Source organism: Myotis myotis, unplaced genomic scaffold (assembly GCF_014108235.1).
Source record: "Myotis myotis isolate mMyoMyo1 unplaced genomic scaffold, mMyoMyo1.p scaffold_m19_p_2, whole genome shotgun sequence".
Classification (NCBI taxonomy): Eukaryota; Metazoa; Chordata; class Mammalia; order Chiroptera; family Vespertilionidae; genus Myotis; species Myotis myotis.
The window spans coordinates 64,865,078-64,882,718 of NW_023416324.1; the positions used below are offsets into that span (position 1 = coordinate 64,865,078).

The 17,641-nt window shown below is 42.6% G+C and overlaps 1 long non-coding RNA gene across 3 annotated transcripts in view; it reads left to right on the top strand.

Annotated features, from left to right (window-relative positions):
* LOC118677602 overlaps positions 1-17,641 on the top strand; it is a 113,008-nt gene that overhangs the window by 24,994 nt on the left and 70,373 nt on the right. For 2 of the 3 annotated variants that reach the window (XR_004974431.1, XR_004974433.1), the window contains one exon: positions 3,397-3,523. The exons of the other annotated variant lie outside the window; for it this stretch is intronic. This is a non-coding gene — a long non-coding RNA (uncharacterized LOC118677602). The remainder of the gene's footprint in view (positions 1-3,396; positions 3,524-17,641) is intronic. 3 annotated transcript variants of the gene reach the window in all.

Genomic DNA, 17,641 nt, shown 5'->3' on the forward strand with positions numbered 1-17,641 from the left:
TTTTTAGGACATGATCAGGATGTAGGGCTCTGAGGTTGAGGTTTTTACAGCAGTCACTGAGTATTTTTTGAACAGCATCTGCAGCTGGGAGAATTAAAAAGGCTCTTCCTTCTCTCAAAGTTTCCAACTATAATCTTTCTACTTCAAATACGTTTATTAGATAGCCACCTTAAGATACTAGTAGTGATGTAGACGAAAAGTAATTCAGATCCCCATATCCCTGTGTCCAAGCAATTTCACATTATTGTTGAATCTGCACAAACAGCTCATCATTAATTTTTCTAATTTTACCAGCAGACAATTGTTAGAAATCAAGATTTAAAGAACTATTAAAGAGGAAACTTGAACTGCTCCCACTTTCTATTGGTAGTTACTGCTGTGAAATCCAGGGGAAGGTGTGTCTCTGGGATAATGAAATCTATTAAAAGTAAAACAATAAAAAAAAATTGTCCTCTCCTACAAGTGGGTGACAGATTCATTTCAGAGAAGGCTTCCATGTCAGCTCCTTTGCAAACCAGAGATAATCGGAACATATGAATAGACGTATGCTTTTAAGCCAAGTAAAATGCCCAGGACTAGGCCAAGAGACTTCTCTCGGGGGACAATAAAGTAAACAGGGTGCAAACAGGCATTCTAGCCCCTCCCTCCTGGCCACTGTGGATAAAGCGGTGTCAGCATTTCCATTTGAGCCCCCCACCCCCTTTTCAGGGGCTTTATAACTTAGCCATAAAAATTAGTTCCAAGCAAAAACTTGGCACACAAAATTTCAGCCTTAGAGTGAACTTTTTTTTTTTCTCACAAATTGTCAAAGGGGAAAAAAACTCCAGCCCGTTGGCTATTTCTACTTTTTTTTTAAGGCACAAAAATAGAAAACAGAAATGTACTGGTTGTGCACTTTTTTGGAACTCTTACAAAAGCATTTATAGGCCATTATGAGGCATGAGTGTTCTTGGAGTACTCTAGGTTTTCTAGACAGATGATTTTACAAGACTAACATCATCAGTGCTAGTGAGGCGACTTTTCAAAGCTCTTCTCTCTTATATCCTTTTCTTCGCAATCACGTGGAACAGATCTGCCTTATAAACAGGCGTGACGGTTCTGATGTACACAATAGCGAGGCGTTGTGGTCTATTAGCTCAATAATCCATGCTCTGAAGTATCCGTCAATATAAATTTAGCCAATAGACCGCAGAGACTGGGAAGGAGCTTCCACAGTTGGAGGAGCGGCTGCAGTGTGTTCTAACATTCTCCCAATATGTAGGAAAACAATGGGGTCGGCTGGGAGTTTTCAAACTCCTTTGAAAGCAATGGGCCGAGTTCCCACTCTGTGTAACTCTAGGGGAAAATTAAATAACTTTAAATAGCAGTACTCAAAACTTAATTAACATGATTCAGGCAGAGTTGTGCAAGTTTGGTGATACAAACCGCGAGTGGTAATAGAATCACACTTGTGGCTAACGGTGACTCACCCCATTGTTCAAAAATACAGAGGAGGTCTGGGAGCAGCTTGTGATGTTTCGACACCATCTGGGCTACAACAACTTGGTACAAGCAGCTGACAAGTGAAGGGCAGTGGCAATGAATTAAAATAGGAGGCACACTCAAACTTTGTGAGCTTGTCATTTTGTCAAGAAACATAATGAAAGAGTTTGCATCCTCGTCGTTAGTCGTAGTATTACGGTTATTTGTACTCAGATTGCTTGTGTTAAGTTACACGGAGACCGTAACCACTGAACTCAAACCCCCCCTTTGATTTTACACTTAATTTATATGTTACTAATAGCCAACTGCTGTCTAAAGCCTTTTTGATTCATGCTCTGTTTGCTTTCCTTCTGTGAGGTTTATGATCAAGGGACCTAATTTGCTGGCTTCATTATAAACTGCATTTTGGACAAAATATGAACTAATGGGGTTGAATTTAGGCTCTCGACTTTGCCTCAAAAGTCAAACCATGGCTTTCTAACAAAGAGGTATTTAGCAGTGTCATTGGAGCATTTAGCTTCCTGAAGTTCACATATGATTAGAAGTTAAATATCTAAAAATCCATTTATTTGCTTAATAACACTGCCAAATTGAACCCGTCTGTGGTTTCTGCATTATAAAGCCACTAAAGGACTCTTTTGAGGTACGGTGTATGTGATTACCAACTTAATAGATTTCCACCAGCACCATTCAAATGAAATCATCATTCCTCATGGATTGGGCACCTAGTACCGCAATGCCCTGTGTCAGGCACTGGGGGCTACACAGTTTTTGTGTTTTCCTCTATGATCATGCTGATTATGTTGTAGGTTCATTATTTGAGTCCAGGTCTGCCCTCCATCCCTTCTTCCCATTATTTGATGGAATTTGTTCATGCCTATAGCCCATGGTCCATAGAATGGAGAATGGAGTAGGTTGAGCCCTTCTTACATGTGGCCAACAACAATTGAGTGTAGGGTCCTATCCTAAGCATGTTTCCTGAAAACACACACACACACACACACACACACACACACACACACCCTCCTAAAATTCTCCAACAACCTGAGAGGCAGGAGTATAACAATATCCCCCATATTACAGATGAAAAAACAGGTACACAGAGATATTAGGCTCCTGGCCAAAGTCACATACAAGTAAAAGATGTGGCTGGGATTTGCATGCAGGTATCTGTCAACAAAACCTGGTGTTTGAACCCACGCTCTTCTGTCCGTCTCGATGTGCACTGCATGATTCTACCATAGAGTGCCTGCTCTCAAGGAAATGGTCATCTGGTTGAGCTGATGGGCTCTGCAGTACTCATGACACACCTGTGGAATGAAGGACCGTGTGTGACTAGGAACTAAAGGTGTGGGACAGGTAACAGGTGCTGTACGTAGCATCTGAGATGTCAGCTATTGCTGTATGCTGGCATGCTAGCCAGGGAAGGCTTCATGGAGAAGGTGTGACTGCTTTTGAGATTTGAGGATATAAAGGATGTAGACAGGTAGTAAAGAGGTGAGAGTTATTTCTTTGTTGGGAGGGAGAAGAAGGGGAAACAGAGTTCAGCCTGCAGGACAGGCAAACCTGGGCAAGGAATAGTAAGAGAGGTTGTGTAGCTATGTGGGGGCCATGAATGCCAGGGTGAGAAATATATAGAAACAGAACTCAAAGAAAAAGCATGATCATGTGGTTAAGCATATGGCTTAGAAAATCATCATCTTTGAGTTTGTTTAACAACCTAGGAAATGGAATGTGTTCAGAAGGCCTTTGCTTTTTCAGCATGGGAGAGAGGTACCACCTACTTCTCCCTTTGCAATGCAACAGCTGGGCCCCTGTCCTTCCTGCCTTCCGTGAGCAAGGGAGCTGCTACCGTCTGAGGTCAGCAAAGTCAGGTCAGGAGGACCCGGGCAACAATTTATCTGTTTTCGGCAGGTGCTGGTGCCTGAGTTTCCCTGGCTGGACATCCTGGATACTGATGACTACGTCAGGCACTCCTTGGATTAAGAATTCAGCCTATCATGTTAAGATCTAGAGAATTCAGCATATCATGTTAACTCCGGTGAGTCTTCCCCCATTGTCCCACAAAAAGTAGTTATTCTTACCATCTTTCCTAAAATCTGGTTCAAAAGCATATGTGTTCCAAAAATCTCAAATTGACATCCAGCTAATACAAGATACCACATCATAAAACAGTCATCAGGACTCAACTGGGTGAGCCCCACACGCTTGGAAAATAGATATTAATATTTGGACTTCCACTTGAGATATTCATATTTGGCTGAGTTCTCTCTGCCAAATTAGAGCCCGCAATACTATAGATTCTCAAAATGAATTTCTCCAGGGGCCACAGGTGATCTAGGCCTAGGGCAGGTACATTCTCTTGCTTGAGCCCCATGGGGGATTTTTGACATTTTAGGTGGAAGGGGTCTCACTGTAGTTACATTTTTAGAGAATATTTTTTAAAAAGCATCAGATCAAAAATATTATCAACGTTTTCATGTGCCTTAAACTGATAGAATTCAATATCAGCAGGTACCACCCTTCCCCCAAGAGATCACCCCCTCTCTTTCATCACATGAGAAACCTGGAAGCCCAGGGAAGTGAGTGATTTGCCAGCACTGAAAGCAGGTGTGACACCGAGGTCTTCGGACTCGCACTCCTGTGCTTTCACTAGTTCACTGTGCTCCTTCCTAATTTATCTTTGAGGCCATTCAGGTGCTTGGGGCTAATTAGAAAGAGCACATTGGTAAGGCTAATGAGCAGAGAGGCACCAGCTTTGAGTCAAAAATCCTAGGCTTCAGTCCAAGCTCTCACTACCTGGAAGACCTAGAGTAAATCATTTAACTTTTCTGATACTCAATTTCATCATCTGTAAAATGTGTATAATAATAACAATAATAATAATAATAATAATAATACCAAGTGCCCTGGGCTGTTAAGAACATTAAGAAAGACACTACATTGGAACTGATTTAGTTGTAAAAAGGGATGAAAATATGATTTTAAAATGTGATAATGATTGTATTGGCATGGTTTATATCTGTGTATTTCTTCTCTCCCACTCCCCCTAAAATTAATAAAACAAACAAGAAATGGTAGAAAAGACTCCATTCCTGCCAATTTTGTCTTCTAAATTGAGTGCCCTTGGAAGGTTACAAGGCACAGGACACAGGGCACATCCTAAATCTTTGCTGCTGAAATACATCAACGTGCTGTCCGTGGTTGTTTCAGGGCCCAAAGAATGTGGGAAATCCTTTTTTTTTTTTTTAAATTCCCTTTTATTTTCTCAATTATTGACCATGAAAATGAATTCGTTTTATAATTAAGCAAAAAGCATTTTAAAATAAATCTTGTGGTACATTTGTAAAGGTCTCCATTTGATAGCAATAATAATTGCTTCCATTTATCCATTGCTTAGTATATGGCATATTCTTTACCTATTTTGCTTTATTAAGTTTTGGAAATTCTGCCTGTGTGGTAAGTACTATTGCTCCATTTTAAGACAATAACCTGAAGCTCCGGGAGATTAAAGCCCTTGCCTGAGGTTGCACAGCAAAATCCACGAGTCGCTTTGCCTCCCAAGCCCATGTTCTCTTTACTGCACTGCAGGATTGAAATTGGGACTTGTAGGTATTTAACTTTTCTGTTCCCTATAAACACCGTGGTTTTAGCAGATTGCTGAACCTGAACTTGGCATTGTGGACAGAGGCCTGTCCTCTCTCTGGTCAGAAGAAATGAGTTCCAGTCTTGACTCTGCCAGTTAAGAGATAGAAAGTGACCTCACATGGACCTCTTCACCTTTGGAGCCTGTAGTTTTTCATCACTAAGTGAAGGGCTTGGATAAATAAATGGCTTCCAAACACATCTTAGGTGCATACCTAACCCGCTTTTTCTTTTCAAATGAAATTTTTGTTGCCTGGCCCAGGTGTTAGGGACACGCTGGCCTTAAAAATCTAGAAGGGCTAACTCAAGCTTCAGTCCACACCCCGTGGAAGTACCAATCCCAGGGCTTCATCCCGTGGATGCCACTGCACTTGGGAGGGACCCTGCTTTGTCTTCTGCACATCATGGATTCAAGCATAACATTTGGCTCTTTACCTTCATTCCCACTGAAAACAACAGTAATGAGAGTCTGAGTGTATGGAGAAAAATAAATTACCAATTTTGGGGAGAAAATGAATGAGCTTACAAACAAACAGCTTAAATTTCCTGGTAGAGAATCATGCCACTAAACATTTTTGCCCTTTTTTAAAACTTGGGCTCCAAGCCCTGGCATGTTGACCCTTCTCCCTTCACTCCTCTCTCGTGTTCCTTCCTTTGCTCGCTGACCTTCCCAGGTTTCTGCTTCCCATGCAGAGACTAGCCCTCTACCTGAGGTCTCCAGACTCCACCTTTCACAGGCCCACCTGCCCTCCCAGGCAGCAGAAGTCCTGTTCTCTTCCTGAATAGAATGCTCACCTGGAGGAATTTGTGTGCCAAATGCTGACAATATTTTTATGAACAATGCCTCGCTTGCCACTTCCGTATGCAATTGATGGAGTGATGCTTTCTGCTGGAAGCTGTGGGGGAAGGCCCAGCACCTCACTTTCTGAGCCATGTAGCCCTCAGGGAAGTGTAGCTGGAAAAAAGCTGGACCAGATCATCTTTAAGGTGGAATCCTCTGCGAACCATTCCCTTCTCTGCTTCTTCTCAAAGACAGTGGCCACTTTCTCCTTTGAAACCCCCACTTCACCCCAAGCAGAGGCCAGGCAGAACATCTACAATGTGTGTTTGCATGTCTCTGTGTAAGAACCTGCTCACCGACCCAGTGGTCGGCAAACTCATTAGTCAACAGAGCCAAATATCAACAGTACAACGATTGAAATTTCTTTTGAGAGCTAAATTTTTTAAACTTAAATTATATAGGTAGGTACATTGTTAGTAACTTTAGGGTACTCCTAAGGCGTAGGAAGAGCCACACTCAAGGGGCCAAAGAGCCGCATGTGGCTCGCTAGCCGCAGTTTGCTGACCATGCGTAGGCTGTGAAGGGAGAGGACGGGGTGGATTATTATTTATCTTGGACGCCAGGTACTTGCTGAGCAGGATGCAATGACTGCTTGTGAATGAGGGCACCTAGCTGTGTGTGACCACTCAATGACAGAGGTGAGCTGAAAGGTACCATATAGACAAGAAAGCAGGCGAACCTGTGTACTGTGCTTGGAGGAAAACCATAATGACATCTTGCTCTCTCTGCCCTACTCCGTATGCGTGATGTCTGTAGCACACATAGCATGTTTCATGGTGCTGGGAAGAAGTTCTCCTTGAAAGCTTTATTCGTAAACGTTTTGTTATCAGCCCAGTTGGCCATTTTATTTAAATCATTTTGTGAAAGATCATGTTTGGATTAGTGTTGGGCATAAGTAAATGGCAGTTCTTTATCCTTTCTGAAACGCTGAAATGGCTCACTGAGGCATCGGTGCAGCTGTTGTAGGACGTGTAATGGCATTAGGCACTGAGTTGGAGAGGAATCTGGTGCCAGGCATTTCTGGCAGCGGCTGCAGTTCTAGAGATGCTCCCAGGGAGGAAGCTAACATTAGCAGCCACGCGAGGGGCAAGGCCGTCAGTGGGTGCCTTGCTGGAGTAGAATATTGGATTTTAGCACAAGGAAGAGCAAAGGGAGTTTTTACTTTTGACTCACAATCAGTAATGATTATTCTTGAAATTCCATTTCAATAACCCAAAATGCTCTGATCTGTAACTTGTGTGTTTTATGCAGCCCGCTCATTTCCCTCCCACCCTTCTTTCCTTCTGGTCAGGTGATATAAAACAACAACAACAACTAACTTATTATAGTACCCTACCCTCATTGGCTTCTGGGAGCACTAATGTCCTTCAGTTTTCTTATTCTAGTATTGTTTTGATGGAAGTGGGGGTTTGGCTCCCTTATTCCATCACTGTCCTAATTCTTTCTTTAATGAAACTGACAGATAAGGAGAATTGCTGTGATCATATCTCAGGGAAAGTTACCAAACTCTCTTTAAAGACCCATAGGAAACCTTTGCATTTCCCAATTACATGCACATTGTCCCTCTTTCCTTTTCCATTCTCCCTGCACATAAACACATATACAGGAAAAGAGGGTTAGTGGCCCAGAACACGGAGCTGGAGAAGCATGGGTAGGTTTTCTGGACGACCATTCCAAAGACACTTTATAATTAAGCAATAGACTAAAATTAGCTTCAAGTCGAGTGTTGACACATACAGAAATGTACAGATGTGGATACGTATGGAATAGGCCGTGATGCTTACTCATTAAAGGTCAGACCCTCGATCAACCAAAGGACTTATACGCATGCATATAAGCAAAACCAATGGGCACAGGCAGTAGGGGGTGAGGGCTTGTGCTTGGGGTGGGGGGTGGGGGTGGTCAGGGAGAGGTCAATGGGGGAAAAAGGAGACTCATGTAATACTTTAAACAATAAAGAATTTAAATTAAAAAAAGGTCAGAGCCTCCTCTAATTATTCATGCTTCTAAGCATTTTTAACAGAACTACATGCCACATACACATTTTTGAAACTCAAATGTGCAAGTTTCTGACCATTATGTATATTTTCCATCTAGAAACACTCATCTAGAAACACGCTCACTGAGCACAGGGCAAAACAAACTTCTCTGTGAAAGATGTACCATTATAAAGGACAGTGATCAGAGATCTTGTTATACATTCATTTCTTTCATTCACAAACACTTCTTAAACACCTTCATTGGGGTTTTGGAGTCTCCATAAATATTATCACCCTTTCCTGTCTCATGTTTACCATTTCAAAGATAGATGCACAGTCAGAAATATGAAGATCAAAATATTATTACCAGTAAGACTAATTGACAAAATGACCATATAAACTTACTAACATGATGACCACTCTCCAAGTTAAATATGTTGACCAACTTGCTCACTAAGGTTTCAGCACAGTGGAGAGAAATTTCTGAAGGCAGGTCCACTCCTTCCCGAGTGATCCATGATTGTCTGCCACATCTATATATATAAAAGGCTAAGCGACCTGCCGACTGGCCAACCAGCCAATAGGTATGATGTGCACTGACCACCAGGGGGCAGACGCTCAACCCAGGAGCAGCAGAATGACAGCAACTTTGCAGAATGCCCTCTTGCATTCTGGGACCCCTTGGGGGATGTCAGACTGCCGGTTTCGGCTGATCCCCGCAAGCCAGGCCAAGGGACCCCACCTGCTGGAGGGACCCAACTCACTCCGCAGATTCCCTTTGAGCCCCAGCGCCGCCCCAGGTGCGGCCAGCTGGGGAGGGACTTCAGGAGGTTGGATCCAGGGTATGTCTGGCCTGTCTCGCCCAGTCCTGCCCCACCGGCCACTTTCTAATTAATTTCCTTTCAATGTGCACAAATCCATGCACTGGGCCTCTAGTATACATGTAAAGAGATTTATTATAAGTAATTGGCTCGCACCATTATGGAGGCTGGGAAGTCCCAAGATCTCCAGTTGGCAAGCTGGAGGCCCAGGAGAGCTGGTGTGTGGCTCCAGTATGAAAGCTGGAAAATCTGAGATGCCCAAGAGTCAGTGTTTCAGCATGAGCCCTAAGGCCAGCAAAGACCAATCAATGTCCCAGATCAGCAGCCAGGCAGAAATAGTTCCTTTTTACTTAGCTCATTTTGTTCTATTGAGTTCTTTAATTGACTGGGTGAGGCCCACTGACACTAAGGAGAACAATGTCTTTTGCTCACTCTAAAGATTCAAATGTTAACCTCATCTAGAAACACTCTCACTGACTACCCATAATAATGTTTGACCACTCTCTGGGTACCCCATGGCTCAGTCAAGTTAATACATAACATTACCCATTACACTTGCCAACTAGAGAAGTTCCCCACTCTCCTTCCAAGGAGGCATGGAGATCATAAAGGGGTGAGCGAAGAGCCAGACAGATGCCTGGAGTACTATACTCATGGGCATTTATTACCATGGGAATTGGGGTGTAGAGAAAGAAGAGTTCTTCCAATAGCAGGTAGTATTAGACAATGGCAATACAAAAATGAATATAAAAGATCCCCTGATATTAAAAAAGAACACACGAGGAGAAACCAAGATGGCGGCATAGGTTAACGCCAGAGATTGCTGCCTCGAACAACCACTTCAGAGATATAACTAAAGGACAGAACAGACATCATCCAGAACCACAGGAAGGCTGGCTGAGTGGAAATTCTACAACTAGGAGGAAAGAGAATATCATACCCAGACTCAGAGGAGGCGCAGTGCTGAAGTGAAATACTCAGGTGCGGAGTGCGCGCACGGAGCGGGCTGGAGGCGGAGGGCGCGGTTGTTGTTTTCAATCGGGAGGGAGTTTCAGACTCTGAGCTCCAGATCCGGGCGAGTCTCTAGGGACCCAGACTCAAATGGGAGAAGCGGGACTGTCTGGCTTCGATCAGAACTCGAAGGCAGCTTTCTCTCCGAGGTTTGCAGCAGTTGCTGGGACTCTGAGAGGCAGAGCCCCTAGGGACGGGACTGAGAGCAGCCATAACTGCTCAATCTGGCCCGCCCTGTAGATCCCCGGGGACCCGCCCCGCCCAAGCCCTGTGCAGCGCCATTTGCCGGATAGCCTCAGGCAAAGGCTAGATTAGCACCGTCCTAGAGATCCAGCACAGAAGCTCTCCCACTGCAGACACAGCTGACTCTCATAGCCAGTTAGCCTGGAGGTCAAATCACCCCTGGTATTACGGACAACAATCAAGGCTTAACTACAAGACTGCACACAAAAACCACTAGGGGGTGCACCAAGAAAAGATAAAAAAATGCGGAGACAAAGAAACAGGACGCAAATGTCAGAAATGGAAGATATAGAGCTCAAAACCACACTTTTAAGGTCTCTCAAGAACTGTCTAGAAGCTGCCGATAAACTTAGTAAGGCCCTCGAAAAGACTGGTGAGACCGCCGATAAATGTAGTGAGATCCTCAAGAAATCTAATGAGACCCTCAATGTTATGATAAAGAACCAACTAGAAATTAAGCATACACTGACTGAAATAAAGAATATTATACAGACACCCAACAGCAGACCAGAGGAGCGCAAGAATCAAGTCAAAGATTCAAAACACAAAGAAGCAAAAAACACCCAACTGGAAAAGCAAAATGAAAAAAGAATCCGAAAATACGAAGATAGTGTAAGGAACCTCTGGGACAGCTTCAAGCGTACCAACATCAGAATTATAGGGGTACCAGAAGATGAGAGAGAGCAAGATATTGAAAACCTACTTGAAGAAATAATGACAGAAAACTTCCCCCACCTGGTGAAAGAAATAGACTTACAGGTCCAGGAAGCACGGAGAACCCCAAACAAAAGGAATCCAAAGAGGACCACACCAAGACACATCATAATTAAAATGCCAAGAGCAAAAGACAAAGAGAGAATCTTAAAAGCAGCAAGAGAAAGAAACTCAGTTACCTACAAGGGAATACCCATACAACTGTCAGCTGATTTCTCAACAGAAACTTTGCAGGCCAGAAGGGAGTGGCAAGAAATATTCAAAGTGATGAATACCAAGAACCTACAACCAAGATCACTTTATCCAGCAAAGCTATCATTCAGAACGGAAGGTCAGATAAAGAGCTTCACAGATAAGGAAAAGCTAAAGGAGTTCATCACCACCAAACCAGTATTATATGAAATGCTGAAAGGTATCCTTTAAGAAGAGGAAGAAGAAGAAAAAGGTAAAGATACAAATTATGAACAACAAACATGCATCTATCAACAAGTGAATCGAAGAATCAAGTGAACAAATAATCTGGTGATCATAATAGAATCAGGGACATAGAAAGGGAATGGACTGACTATTCTTGGTGGGGAAAGGGGTGTGGGAGATGCGGTAAGAGACTGGACAAAAATCGTGCACCTATGGAAGAGGACAGTGGGTGGGGAGTGAGGGCGGAGGGTGGGGCGGGAACTGGGAGGAGGGGAGTTATGGGGGGAAAAAAGAGGAACAAATGTAATAATCTGAACAATAAAGATTTAATTAAAAAAAAAAAGAACACACGAGAAGAAGAATAGAGACCTTAAAATATTTGTTTTAATACCATATAGTAAAAGCTAATGGAGATAAAGATAATACAAAAAGGCTGGGAATGGCACAGCACTGAATAACTAATTTGCTTCATGTGAAAGGCTAACATTTCTTGCAGGGTATCATATGACAAAGTAAGCACCACATTTCATCTTCCACATACCATGTTCCAACTGGATCATGCACATATCCATACACATGCATGGGTCATGGGCAGTATAAATCCCCCTACAAGAATACCAGGTGCAATGACCAGGGAAGGATTAAAGGAATTATCAAAATGGTGGTTTCCTAAAGGGACAGAGATACCAGTACATTAGCATGAAAGACAGGAATGGAAAATTCTCTGGCTGTCACCACCACTATACCCTAATTACTACCCAGTTAGCTCTGCATTCCTCAGATGCTGTTTTTTGTTTGTTTTGTTTTTAGCTTGTGAATAATCTGAAACTTTTTTTTATCACTTTTCCTGTTGGACAGCTGCCATACACCAAGGGGAGTAACTGACAATGAAAGGCCAACCAGTTAACCTGGCAAATCTGAGCCATTGTAGTCTCATGGGAAGAATCTGGGATTTGAGGATGGCAGGGTTTGGATCCAAATTCTAATCCCACTATTAATTGCCTCTGTGTCCTTGGGCATGCCTTTAAACCTTTCTAAAAGTCTATAGAATGAGAATGTTAATAAGAATGATACCTTATAAAATTATGCTGAGGATAAAAATTAGATAATGCATGTCATAATGCTCTGAAAAATGCAGTTTTACCAAACATCAGATATTATCTGATGAGACATTTGCTGGAGTTGTAAGTTAAAACCAATGGATGAAACATTGTGCAAATCTTGGGCATTTCCCTTTCTCCTGCTGTCCCACTTCTCCAAATACTGAATTCTGACCTTTCATTACATGCTCATACCCACCCCATGAGAGAAATCCGTGTGAAATGGTAACCAGGGCCATAAAGAGCTTAGTCCAACATGCTTTACAGGCTCCTTCATATGATGCTGTGGAATCAGGTAGACTCAGTTTCTTCTTTGTGGGGCTGTGTTTCAGCCAGGATGATGCATCTCACAAGAGCACATCCATTCCAGGTCAGCTCTCCGGTTCTGTTTCCATTGTGAGCTATAAATAAGTCAAAGTGATATAAGAAAAAATTAAGAACAAGCAACATCTCACTTAGGTGAAAAGAGATTTCCAGAAACCTGAAGTGCAGGGTATCATATGACACAGTAAGTACCACATTATGTTAGAATAACCCAGAAAAAGAAATCGCTCCTTTTTAGGCCTACTTCCATTTTCCCCAATAAAATCAAAAACATATCAAATGAATTGGAAAGGGAAGTTCCACTTTTAAACTCTCAGGGGTTTAAAAAGCAACATTAAGTAGAAATTAAAAACATGACCACCTGGGTTCAAATTCAGGCCTCTGCCACCTGTTGGTTGTAGGATTCGGGGACATTTCCTTGCTACTCTCTATTTCCTCATCTGAAAAATGAATAAAATTATATAAAGTACTTATATAATTATTGTGAGTATTAAATTAGTAACACACACAAAGTACTTAGAACAGTGTTTGGTATATACTAGGTAATCAATAATAATTATTATTATGCTTATTGCTATGGGGCACTGAATTGCTCCCCCTGCCCCCCTCCTTTCCAATTCACATGTCAAAGTCCTTACTCCCTATGTGGCTATATTTAGAGATAGGATAGTGTTTTTAGGAGATAATTAAGGTTAGATAAGGTCATAAGAGTGGTGTCCTAATTGAATAGAATTGAAGGCCTTCTAAGTAGAGGGAGAGATCTCATGCACCAAGAAAATGCCGTGTGACCATGTAGCCAAAAGGTGGCCATCTCCAAGTCAGGAAGAGACCTCTCACCAGAACCTGACCATGCTGGCAGTCTGATGCTGGATCCAGCTTCCAGATTTGTGAGAAAGTAAATGTCTGTTGCTTAAGCTACCCGGTCTATGGTATTTTGTTATGGTAGCTCAAGCTGACTACTACACTTATAGACTAGGGATTGCAAACTCAAATTACAATAGAGTGACACAAGCAATGTTATTAAATGAAACAATTTGTTCTTAGAAATGCAATAGTATAAGCTTAATGAAAAAAACCTCAGTGATAAAGTGGTACTGGGCATACATGACAGATACCTGAGAGTGACGGAGCCAGCTGAACTGTAGAATGACAGCTAGGTCAAAAGTTTTCACCCAGCACTTGGTGGAGTCAATTGATTATTGGTGTGTGAGAAACTGGCCTAGCATTCCAGGACTGTCTGACATTTTAAAGAAAAGATGAACTGTGGGTTTTTTGTTGTTGTTGTTGATGGAGTTGTGTGATTTCTGAAATATAAAATGTTGACTAAAATACTGTGCAGGCATAAAAATAACACCTTGCCCACAAACCACTGAACTGCTCCACCAAAAGTGAGTAGAGGTCAGTGCTAGAAATGACTGGTCAGGGGAGAGGAGTGACCAGTGATAGGAAGACTATTTGGGATAAAGAAACACCAAGATGGGAGGGGGGAGGAGACCAAGATTTCTAGTCAGACCTAAAATCAAGTTCCATTGTGGCTCTATAACCTTTAGCTAATATTTGAATCTTTCTGGGACTCAGGTTTTTTTTTCAACAGAAACATGATGATGAAAATAATACTTGTGTTATATGGTTCTTGAAGGGATGAATGGAAAATGTATATAGAGTGTCTCATGAGCACTTGAACATATTTGTTCTTTCTCTTATCTGAGTTAATGAATAAGAACCTGAACAAGGAAATAGTGGTGAAATAATGCTATAAAAACATTACAGGCATAGAATGACTACAATTTGATTGGGTGAGGAAGACTTCAAAGTTGATGACCCTTGGGAGAGAAAAGAGATAATGAAGCTGTTAACTGTGGTTCACAGGAGGAGAGAGATTAATTACTTGTGTTTTAGATAAATTGAACTTGAGGAGTCTCTGGAACATTGGGTTGAAATGTCCTACTGACATCCAAATAAGCATGTGCGAAGAGCAGTAAGGGAAAGAGATAGTTTCGGGTGCTGTCATCTTATAGAGAATAGTTGAATCCATAGGAGTAGTTGAGATTTCTTAGAGATCACATAGCACAAGAAGGGAAGCAGACCAAGGATGGTACAAGACAAGACTAAGTGATGGAAGAAGAGCTAGCTTGGGAGAATAAGGAGGAACATCCAGAGGACACACATAATACAATGAGCAAGTGGTATCTTGAGCAAAGGGAAGGAACATTTTAAGAAAGAAGAGATTGTTATAGAAATATTAAGTAGAATGAGAATGAAGAAGAAAGACCTTGATGTCTTAATCTGAAGTTTACCAATGACCTTTAGGAGAGACATTCAATGAGAACAACTCAGGTAGTCTGACTTGCGAAGGCCAGCACTGGTGACACCTCATCCAACATCTCATCTGCACTTTCCTAACACTCAACAATGACTCCAATCCATCAAAAAAAACATCAAATTATGTTAAGAACAAAGAAGGCATATTTACATTTAGGATGAGGTATTTATAGAAAATATGCTGTAAATTAGACCTGAGTTTCTGGTAGCAAGAATGATACAGAGGAGGATTATGATCTTGACACAGGACCTTGTGCCAATGTTTTATGGGCATGAACACAAACTCCATATTGGATTACTTAATTATAAATGATAACCATGTGTAATATAAAGCATCTTCAAATATACATAATTAAACAGGGTAATACAAAAACCAATAGCATAAATTATATTTAATATGAGGGAATAGCATAAATATTAAACAAAGTTATTATTTTATTTCCTGACATTCTTTCACATTGGCAAGTGCTGGGAATTTCGGCATCACAGGATCAGAAGGAATCCTTTGAAAAACTTTTCACAGACATATCTGAGAAGACTTTGGAGGCTATTGGGGCTGCTTAATCCCTTTATGAAGAGTTGATAGACTATGCTTTGCTTTCTTCTTTTTCTTATAATAGTTTCCATACTAAGTGTTGGAGGTCAAGATGTTGACTTTTCAGCTACCATCAAGAATAAAGTCTTTCTGCTTTCCTGAACTGCCATCGCACTAGGATTAGTACCCTTCATTTATACCCTGAGGTTATTCAAGGAAAATGGACTTTGAACCAAATATAAAAAAACAAACAAAACATTTTTAAATGTTTATTTTCTCACCTTGCTACTCTACACAATGTCAATAGAGGCTCAAAGCTTTTACTTAAACAGTAGAAAACACTATCAAGGTTAAGTTTGATTCAGATCTGTGGGAAATTTTAAAGACTTTTAACAATCATCAGAGGTTTGACCCTCTCAATGGAAACTTTAGAGAAGTTGTGTCCTATGTGATTATAAATATTTGTGTTGTACTTTGAAATTTATAAAACTTCCTATATGTTAACTCATTGTAGTCTTAAAGTTCTCTTTTATATATAACTAGAAGCTCAGTGCACAAAAATTTGTGCACTTGGTGGGTCCCTCAGCCTGGCCTATGCCCTCTTGCAGTCTGGGACTCCTCGGAGGATGTCCACCTGCTGGCTTAGGCCCGCTCCCTGGGGGATCGGGCCCAAGCTAGCAGTCAGACATACTTCTGGCAGCCTGGCAGCCCTCAGGGGATGTCCACTTGCTAGTGGGGAGCAGGCCTAAGCTGCAGTCAGACATCCTTAACGCTGCTGAGAAGGCAGGAGAGGCTCCCACCACCACCGCTGTACTGGCAGCCATCAGCCTGGCTTGTCTGAGCAGAGCTCCCCCATGTGGGAACGCACTGACCACCAGGGGGGCAGCTCCTGCATTGAGCGTCTGCCCCCTCGTGGTCAGTGTGTGTCATAGTGACCAGTCATTCCCAGTCATTCTTCTGTTAGGGTCAGTTTGCATATTATCCTTTTATTATATAGGATAGAGGCCTGGTGCATGGGTGGGGGCTGGCTGGTTTGCCCTGAAGGGTGTCCCGGATCAGGGTGGGGGTCCCGCTTGGGTGCCTGGCCAGCCTGGGTGAGGGGCTTATGGGTATTTGCAGGCTGGTCACACCCCCTTCAGGGTGGGGGGTCCCCACTGGGGTGCCTGGCCAGCCTGGGTGAGGGGCTGATGGCTGTTTGCAGGCTGGTCAAGCCCCCTGCAGTGGGGACCCTCACCCCATGGAGGTTTGGCCAGCCTGGGTGAGGGGCTGATGGCTGTTTTCAGGCTGGCCACACCCCCTTTAGGGTGGGGGGTCCCCACTGGGGTGCCTGGCCAGTCTGGGTGAGGGGCTGAGAGCCATTTTCAGGTTGACCAAACCCCCCAGCGACAGACGCTCCTAGCCTCTCCTTTTTTCCTTTCCTTTTTTTTTTTTTAAATTCTGGGATTTATTTACCTTCCATAATTGAAACTTTGTAGCCTTGAGAGGTCAGAGCCTGCCAAGGCGGGCAGGAGGGAAGCCTGCTCGCTCCAGCTCCATGGCCACGGCCACCTGAAAGCAGGTATCTGGGGTTTATTTACCTTCTATAATTGAAACTTTGTTGCTTTGAGTGGAGCTCAGAGCTGCCGTGGCAAGCGGGAAGCTTGGCTTCCTCCATCATTGGGGCAACCAAGCCTCCTGCTTGCTCCAGCTCCGTGGCTGGTGGCCGCTATCTTGGTTGGGTTAATTTGCATATAGTTGCTCTGATTGGCTGGTGGGCATGGCTTAAGGCATAGCAAAGGTATGGTCAATTTGCATGTTTGTCTTTTATTAGTGTAGACTAGAGGCCTGATGCATGAAATTCGTGCAAGAGTAGGTTTTCCTTCCCCCAGCTGCCAGCTCCAGCTTCCCTCTTGCACCCCAGTCTTTTATTAGTGTAGATAGTAGGGCTATTATTATTATTTTTAATTGTTGCACCTGAAGATTGAGAGTCAATGACATTACATGTCCTTTCCTAGTAATAGACAGTTAATAAGAGACAGAATGAGGGACTGGAACCCAGGTCCTCTAACTCCTAAGCCAATGTTCTTTCCAAGCTGTCCTTTCTAATGAGCAGTCCACATTTCCCTTGGGATACTGTGCATTTATTCAAATGTTGGTGTCATTACTCAAAATATTCTTTGAAAATTTATTTTTAGGTATGTTTTCTCAGTCATATTGGGTCTCAACAT